Genomic DNA, 8,896 nt, shown 5'->3' with positions numbered 1-8,896 from the left:
AATTTGTGCTACCCTTGGATGTGAGGTCACCAGGCTGACACCAGATAGACTGATGGACATTTGTTGGAGCTTGAAACCGGGAAAGGTGGGGAGTGGGGTTTTGGGCATCCAAAGGCTGTACAATTATACTTTGTTTTTATATATTTTTGTTTTGTTACTTATATTAAAATGGGGAACTCGTGAAAGGGAATTGGGGTCGATCTTAGAAAAAGATCTTAAGAATAAGTACTGATGCATAAAGAATGAGGTTTATGTTAAAACTGGTTAATTAAAAGGATTTAAATATAATAAGGTAAAATTTGGGGATAAGAACTTGCTGAACTAAAAATTGAATTGGAATACAAGAAGGGGAGGTGTGGGGAAGTCAAGGAAATATGTTATTGAAAGAAAGGAATGTAATTATATGTGTGTTTTCTTTTTTCTATTTTTATTTTTCTATTTTTTTTCTTTATTTTTTGAAAATTTCAATAAATATCTTTTTTTTTTAAAAAAAAAGAAAATTTGTGCTACCTTTGTGCTGAGATAGCAATACATTTGGTACTGTTGGGCTGGTGCTGTTGAAACCACTACACAGCGTATGACAATTGTGCATGGCACTTGGGGGGGGGGAGCAGAAGGCAGAGGTAGGAGTTATTTGTGGCAAATAAGTGGTTATCATAAGGACTATGGGAGCATTTCTGCCCATTAATATTGACATGCGTGCCCTGAAATGTGTTGAAGGGGAAGTGGAGTATTTTTTGGGGGGGGGAGGATATTTTGCTTTAATTTTTGTAGGGTGCATAGAGCCAGTTAGAGTACCAACCACCTTTGATGATCCAAAACATTTTAATGAAAAAGGGATGTGCCTTGTATGAGTGCAGGCAGATTGGTTCACAGATCACACTAAGCCCAAACATGGCTTAGTGCAAATATGTAGGCTCCCAGAGAGGAGGTGACAGCCACTTTGCATGGCACTTTGTGTGGCATGGAAGTAAAAAAAGACCTGAGGAGGAGCCAGGTCTGGCTTAGTGTGTTTCCTGTACCTGGGGCCATGGTTTAGCTCTCTGCCCAACTAGCCACAATCTGTAAACCAAGAACAAACCTTGGAGCTCGTGATTAGTGAGGAGAACGCTTTACTACAAGCTTGAGTTCAGATGATGCAGTAAGTCAAACCTTGGCCTAACTCAGTGCATCTTGAGAGTAAAAGAGACTGGGGAGGAGAAAAGCAGCTATGAGGTCCTAATAATAATAATAATTTATTATTTAGACCCCTCCCATCTGGCTGGGTTTCCCCAGCTACTCTGGGAGGCTCCCAACAGAATATTAAAAACACGATAAAGCATCAAACATTAAAAACTTCCCTAAATAAGCCATACATTCCCTGATAAGCCATACTTTGGCTTATTATGACATGCAAATCAGGATGCTGTGTGCATAATGTGGCATATGGCACAGCGGGGGGGGGGGGGGAGAGAGAGAGAGAGAGAGAGAGAGAGAGAGGTCAAGAATGTGGTTTGCCATAGTGATTCCTTGTTTTTCAATACAGCACTAGAAAAATCAAACACTTCTCTTTCCTTCGCCCCAACTTAACTGTGTGAAGAGTGCATGGTAGCAACTGCTTTTCATTTCTGCCCATATATGGATTCTGCTGCAAGTTCAGAATGTAAACTCTGAAAATGTAGTGCCTTTACTGCATGTGAGGCAGAATGTTTAATTTACAGGATTGGAAGGGGACTTTTTTGGAGAGTCAGAGGGGGAAATGCTGTATTCCTGCTCTGAACAAAATGCAAATAGTACTTTTTGGATCCAGGTGCATTGAATTGTATGTTAACCTTTCTCCCAACATACGTGCAGATTGATCATTTAAAAGAAAGCTATTGGTAATCAGAATTTGCATTTGGGCAAAGTTGTAAAAACTATATAACACATCTACTGTATTCTGCAAAAAGCAAGTTATAAGTTTGAATGGAGAATATTTACTTTGACTTGCAGCACTAATTGTATTTGATCCATTGACCTCCAGCTACTAGGAAACATTAGAACTATACAAATAATAAGGAAATACAATGATCACTGTTATTCACTGCCTACAAAGAAATTCTGCCAAAGCTATTAATTACATATGATTTTTATTGGTAGGCAATCATTTCTTAAGCCTGCATATCTAAACATTAAGGCACTTAGAAAAGCTTCTTGGTATTTTCAATCCAATCCATTGGCTATGAGCCCAGAAAGATCTGACAAGTTGATTCATAACATGTGCGGAAAATGGTTTGTACTGCAAGTAAATTTAACATATTAATAACCAAATTGAACCTGATCTATGAACTATACTTCATTTGACTTTAATAAGTTTTGATTCCCGTGCTTACTGATTAACTGCAGTGGGTAAGTGTTCAAGGCTCAGACCTTTGGCTTATTGATGTTGTGCCTTTTAAAGGAGTTAACATAAGCCTCCGTTCTAAAATGTGTTTGCATGGGGAGGAGGTGAGGAGAAACATTAGCTTCTGTGAGATGGGCCTGGGCGATATATCGATATATTGCCCAGGACCAGTATGAGGAGCAGACCGCGATGTTGGTTTCACTCAGTGGTATATCGCCGATGAAACTGCTGCACTTCTGAGTCCCTCTGCTAGCAGCGCAACTTCATCCAGGGGGTGCTGCTAGCAGAGGGACTCAGAAGAGCGGTGGTTTCACCAGCGATATACCGCTGAGTGAAAAAGACATTGCAGTCTGCCCTCATATGGGGCAGAGGGAGAGACAAGCTGCATTTAATGGAGCCCCCAGTCCGGCGCTGGCTTGCCAAAGCCGGCAGTGGGGTGGGGGCTCTGTGAAACTGTCCCCCCCATCAGAGCAACCACGACGCTTCAACAGCATCATATTGCTCAGCTGGGGGGGGGCGGCTTTTTCTACACAACAGCTGCACAAAGCCTGATGCTACTGCGGTGTCACATCTCTCAAATGGGTGGAAGAAGAAGCCTCCCACCAGCCCCATCTGAGCAATCTGATGCTGCAGCGAAGCCTGATGCTGCTGAGGCATCAGGGCTCGCTCAGCTGGGGGGAGGGAGAGTCCCCCACCCCCAGCTGAGTAGCGGCCTGGGCCAGCTGCATTGGCCCTAACCTACAAGGCACTGGGGTGAAAGGGGCCCAGCTCTGGTGGCGAAAGTTGCGGCAGTTTCACCCTGCGTCTAGCTGGCTGGGGCCAACGCAGCTTGTTTCAACATTGCAGTTCATCGCCAAACCGCAATGTCTGGCTGGTGATACATCACGATGTTCAACATCTAACACTGCCCAGGATTGGGACACACCGTGTAGGATTGGGACCTTACTTGGCAAAAATCACCAAGCTGGTTTTTGTAAATAAACACCAAAGTATGCATTCAACTACATCAGAGTTTGCAAGTTTCTGAAATAATAATAATAATTAATAATAATAATAATATTTTATTTGTACCCCACCCTCCCCGGCCGGAGCCAGGCTCAGGGCGGCTAACATGAAACTAAGACAGTATACAAAAAACATAAAAGCAGGCAATCAATTAGTTAAAATACATCTTAAAATTAGTTCAGAGGAAATTAAAATCTGGACAGATGGCAGTCCACAGGTAAAATTGAGAGTGGTTAATATTCTCCAGGGCCAACTGTTACCACTGGTCTTATAAAGGACCTGTGAGCGGGCCAGGAGGCCTCTTTAATGCTTGTTTATATACCCACATATATTTATTTAAAAGCATTTCTAAATCACTTCATGTTTTAAAAATCTCGTTAAGTATACACTGTGAGGGGACATGATAGCAAATCTTCAAAGACCTGAAGGGCTGTCACATAGGAAAGGTGTCAAGGTGTGGTCTCTGCTATGCTAGAACACAGTACAATATCTAATGGGGCTTCAGCTAGAGGATGGCTTACCTAAGTGCTTTTCTGCTCTTAAGATTCTGCTTGTACCCAGACTTCCAGCCATATTTAAATGAATACTTAAATAAATAAATAAGCAAGCAGGCAAGCTTTTTGTAAGAAATATAACAAACTTGCAGACCATCCAAGTGTCCTATCTTCCAGGGACAGTCCTGGATTTGATCCCAGAATGTCCTGCTTTTCCTTAGGACGTCCCTATTCTGAGAAATGTTGGAAGGTATGGTAGGAGGTCCCTATTTTCACTGGAGAAACGTTGGAGGGTATGAAACTGCCAGATGATCTTTGTGAGGCTATATAATCAACACAGGAAAAGAGAAACTGTATTTTATTCAAGGCCTTGACCCGAGTTGGTAACCAAGTTTACAGCTAGCATTATTTTGGTAGATTTTAGGCAAGGGTTACTAATTAATGTTCATATCCAAGCAACTAATGTCCCAATACTTTCCCCTTGAGAAGTATAATGAGATGTGTGGAACTGGCCTCCATTTTTCAGATATAGCACCGACTATCCTTGCTCAGTTGAAAAATCTGTTACTGTCAGGTACAGTGAAGGAATCCCTCAGTGTAGAGATATTCTGGTAAAACTTCTCACGTACTTCAAGGCCCTAGGAAAAGCCATTTAACTGCCACTAAAACTGTCACAACTCATAAATTACACCCTCTCAGCCCATTGCCTTGGATAAAACATTATGTAAATAAGTCTGGGGGTTTCTTAAGTTTGTTTGTTTCGCCTGTGACCACATACAGTAGTAAAATTTGCTTTATTTAAAATATTGATAACATTCTCCCAAATGGCATAACTGCAAAATTATGTCACTAAATTGTGTTAAAAAAATACAAAAGTAAGCAGCGTTACTTTAAAATCAGCCGTTACAGTTTTTCAGCAGCATGTCTAATGAAAACACGCAAATAAAAAGACACTTGAGAGGTTTTTTAAAGCCTTTTTGAATGTTCTGCATATAACTGGATTTTCTTGCCTTCATCCTTTGATGGCACTGCATCAAACTAAGCACTGGTGGGTTCTGCAAGCATTCCTTTACCACAAGGGAAGATGCTACTATTGAATAAGTCTGACGTCCAAGGCAGGAGAGGCGGATATTTGAAAGCAATTGGCACATATAGCATTCTAGAAATGGAAGAAAACATGGGATAGCTACTCTCAACTGTTCACTGCAAAAATAGGCTGCAGGTCTCCCCCCACCTCAATTCAGTCCTCAGTTGGGGGGGGGTTCTAATTTAGAGACCTGTACTTAGTGTTGCCACGTTTTTATTTCAAAAATACCAGACCCTGGGTTAGAACTTTGATATGGGGGAGGAAGAGAGCTGGACTGTTCTCAAAGTGGCGCTACCACAAAGCATGCCATGGCATGATGGAAGCTGACAGGTCAGTGGTAGAAACTGACCAATTGTGGATAAAGCTTAGTGGAATCTAAGCAGGAGTCTGGCGAGGGTCTAAATCAAAACCCTTTGTTGGGCCAGAACAGCAAAGCAATGGTGTTTGTGTGTGTATGAGTGTTTAATGTAACAAGTGAAATAGCCTACTGCAGGCAACTATAATTAGCCAAATCATAGTAGGGGAAAACGACCCCTGTGCATCCTTTTGCATATTGCGTATTGCACACTGTATGAATCTTTGTGTGAACAAACCCTTAGATGAGCTATCGGCTTTGGGTGCGGGGAGAGAGTTCGGCTGCCTTACAGAAATAGAGGCAGATGTTAGAATCAGCTTTTGTAATGTAATTAAAATTAACACACGCACACCCAAAACCTTTCCCAATGCTTTTTTAAAAATGAACGGGCTAGAAAGGCCGCCTGCTCTTCATCTCCTGTTATAGAAACAGAAACTAAATCATGCCGCCTCGTGTACAATGGTGACTGAATTAAAAAAAAAAAATCCCTCAAATTTCCACAAAGGACTTGCGCTTCCCTGAAATCTCCGGCAGTCGGTTCTCTCCCCCCCCCTCCCCGCCTTCCTGTCCATAATTTTGGTCGTTGCCGTGGCAGCCGAGAATAAGGGGCGGGGCCAGGCCTGAAGAAGGCGACGAAACTACGCCTCCAGTCTACAAGTACCCATTGAGAAGGGGGACGAGGCCCCAGGAATGCGTCCACCTTGCCGGGCCAGTCATTCTTAGATCTTTGGGATTGAGGGCGAAAGCCCCCGCCCCTAGAAATGTTAGAGTCGCAGATGATCGCCGTCCTTCTTGCCATTGCCGATCAAGGATTGAGCTGGCTTTCCCACTCTTAACTGCCAATACAAATCGTTAGGTTTTTCACAAAGACCGCAGAGGTCCTCCCCTGTCCCCTTTAGAACCAGGCGACTTCTTGCTTTAGAACCAGGCGACTTCTTTGCTCTCTCTCAGCCTTTGGAGTTCAGTCAGAGTGACAAGAGAAGCTGGGCTGGCATACTTTCTTCCCTCAAGTGTTTTTTTATGGGGGGGGGACCAGCTTATTCGTTTGTTGTTATGCTACATTAAACATTTCCACTACTGCTCCAGAGCTCAAAAGGTTTGTATCCGGCATTTTTTTAAAAAAAAGTTTTAAAAATGCATAGCGTGTTTAAAAAGCAAAACATGTAAACAGCAGGCCCTGTAAACACAAGTCAGAAAGTGCACCCTAAAACTTTGCAGGTTGCAGGGTGCATTTCTTGCTGGGCAACTTGAAAACAACAGTAACTGCCTGGGAGTTGGAATATGCAAACGCATGCACACGCACACCCCCCCCCTTTGGAGCAGGGGCAGGCCTTTAAAAGTTAGGTTTCTTATGGCTCCTAATAAACTGCTACCAAGGATCTGAAAAATGCTTAGTAAAATCCACAGTGCGCTTACAAACATGCTCAAAATCAAATAGGTACTTACCAATCCTACCATTCCTGGTTATGGAACATTTATCTGATTCTTATTAGTTTGTGATTCCATGCACATATTATATGTCTTCTGTTAATGAATTTTGATATAGTACAGTATAGTGTTATAAAAATATTGTCAGTATATTATTAGCCGATGTGTTGCTTGTCATCGTTCAAAATCAAAGAGGTGACTGACAATGCCCTGACTTGGTCAGCCTAAAGGAGCTTATCTTCATGGATGGCCACCTCACATCTTTTGGCACCCCTGAAGTGGCATTGTTAGGGAATGGCCAATGAAGGTCATGCTGCAGTCTTTTGCTGCAGGCCTTGTCTGAATCCAATGTAGTGCTAAGTAACTGTCCTGCCTGAAAAAGAATTTATGCTTGTGTGATAAGACTTCTCCTCGCTTGAGTACTCTGCATGCTCCCCAGATCTGCTCCAAAGAACCTAAAGAACCCCCAGAACTGTTTTAGGGGGACCAGTCAAGGTAGGGGAGAAAGTCCTGTTGCACAACTGTAGGTCCTTGCACTGACAGAAGAGTTGTTTAGCACTGTACTGGATACATTACATTTTAATACTCTGCTAATATGGCAGAAGAATGCCATGTGGGTGGAATTCCAACCACCTGTTACCTTAATTTTCTAGAGGCACCAATGCATATGCAAAATGTACACCATTTTGGGTCATGAATCTGTGACTGGAGTCCCCGCATCCTTGTTACTTCACATGGTTCTTGTGAGTTTTGGGTTCACTGGAGCTACCACCACTTTATCATGAGGGACTTTGGCCCTGTGCATGCAAAGAGTAAAGTTTATCCATTTGATGACTGGCAATCGTGCCTATCTTTTCTTGCTTTGAGGCTTCAGACAATGTAGGGCATATTGACACATCCCATGTGTCATATCTCGATCCTGGGCCGTTTGTTTTAAATGGCAGAATAATGCTTTAGTGTTATGAAGTGTCTCCTCCAAATGAAAACCAGTTCCTTTAATTTCTGATCTATTCTGTCAAATTATTCACCTCTGTGTAAAACTGTGGCACTTTGATAGCCTGAGAAGCAGTTGTGTTCCCCAGCTGTATCACCTCACTCTGAGTTTTCTGCTTAAGGTGCCCCCCCCCACATCTTTTGTCTTTTGTATCTGCTGAGGCAATTCATGCCACACACACACCACACACAAAAGTTTATGTAAAACAGCTGCTTTCTGCTGTTTCCTGGTTAGCTTATTTTTAGAAACCAGCATTCTTAAGACTAAATAAACATGCTGTTTAATAAGTGTGATTTTTAATAAGAAGTTAAACCAAGCACTTTTATCTTGATGAAAAAGCAATTCCCGGGGGCTGATCCTGAACATGCCCATTATTTGCGGTGGGGTGGAGTTGATCCCTGTTTCCTGTTGACACCCCTCTCCCACTTTCCCAGCAAAGGTTCAGTTTACTGCCAGTGTTTGCCATTGAAGTGCTTTATTAAACTAATCACTTTTTAACAAATCTTCCATTCCTACTTCAGTACTTCTCCAAGAGGATTCTCTCGGCCTCCTGGGAGCAGGATCACAGATTTCATCACTACCTGCCATTGTGTTAAAAAGTTGAAACTGCTCTAAAACTGATATTTTAAAAATGTTCTCTGCATATCTGAGAAAACATTTTTAAAGAAGAGCAAAGACTTAAATGGGACACGGGTGGTGCTGTGGTCTAAACCACAGAGCCTACGGCTTGCCGATCAGAAGGTTGGTGGTTCGAATCCCTAGCAGTTCGAAAGCGCATCAAAGTGCGAGTAGATAAATAGGTACTGCGCTGGCGGGAAGGTAAATGGCGTTTCCGTGTGCTGCTCTGGTTCACCAGAAGCGGCTTAGTCATGCTGGCCACATGACCCGGAAGCTGTCTGCAGACAAACGCCGGCTCCCTCGGCCTATAGAGCGAGATGAGCGCCGCAACCCTAGAGTCATCCACAACTGGTCAGGGGTCTCTTTACCTTTACCCTTTAAAGACTGAAATAACAGATTTGAAACTGCCCTCTGGCTAACACAGTTTTTTTTGTTGAACACACCTAGGAATTCAGATTTTTTACTTCCGTGCCCTTGAATTTATTTTATCAGCCAACTGAAAGTACCAGAGTGAGCAGAAAGTTTATGATTTTTATTCAGGGTGATCTGTGCC

This window comes from Podarcis filfolensis, assembly GCF_964270895.1.
Source record: "Podarcis filfolensis genome assembly, chromosome: 6".
In the NCBI taxonomy this organism is placed as follows: domain Eukaryota; kingdom Metazoa; phylum Chordata; class Lepidosauria; order Squamata; family Lacertidae; genus Podarcis; species Podarcis filfolensis.
The sequence above is the reverse complement of the archived record's forward strand: the minus strand, read 5'-3'. Positions refer to the sequence as shown.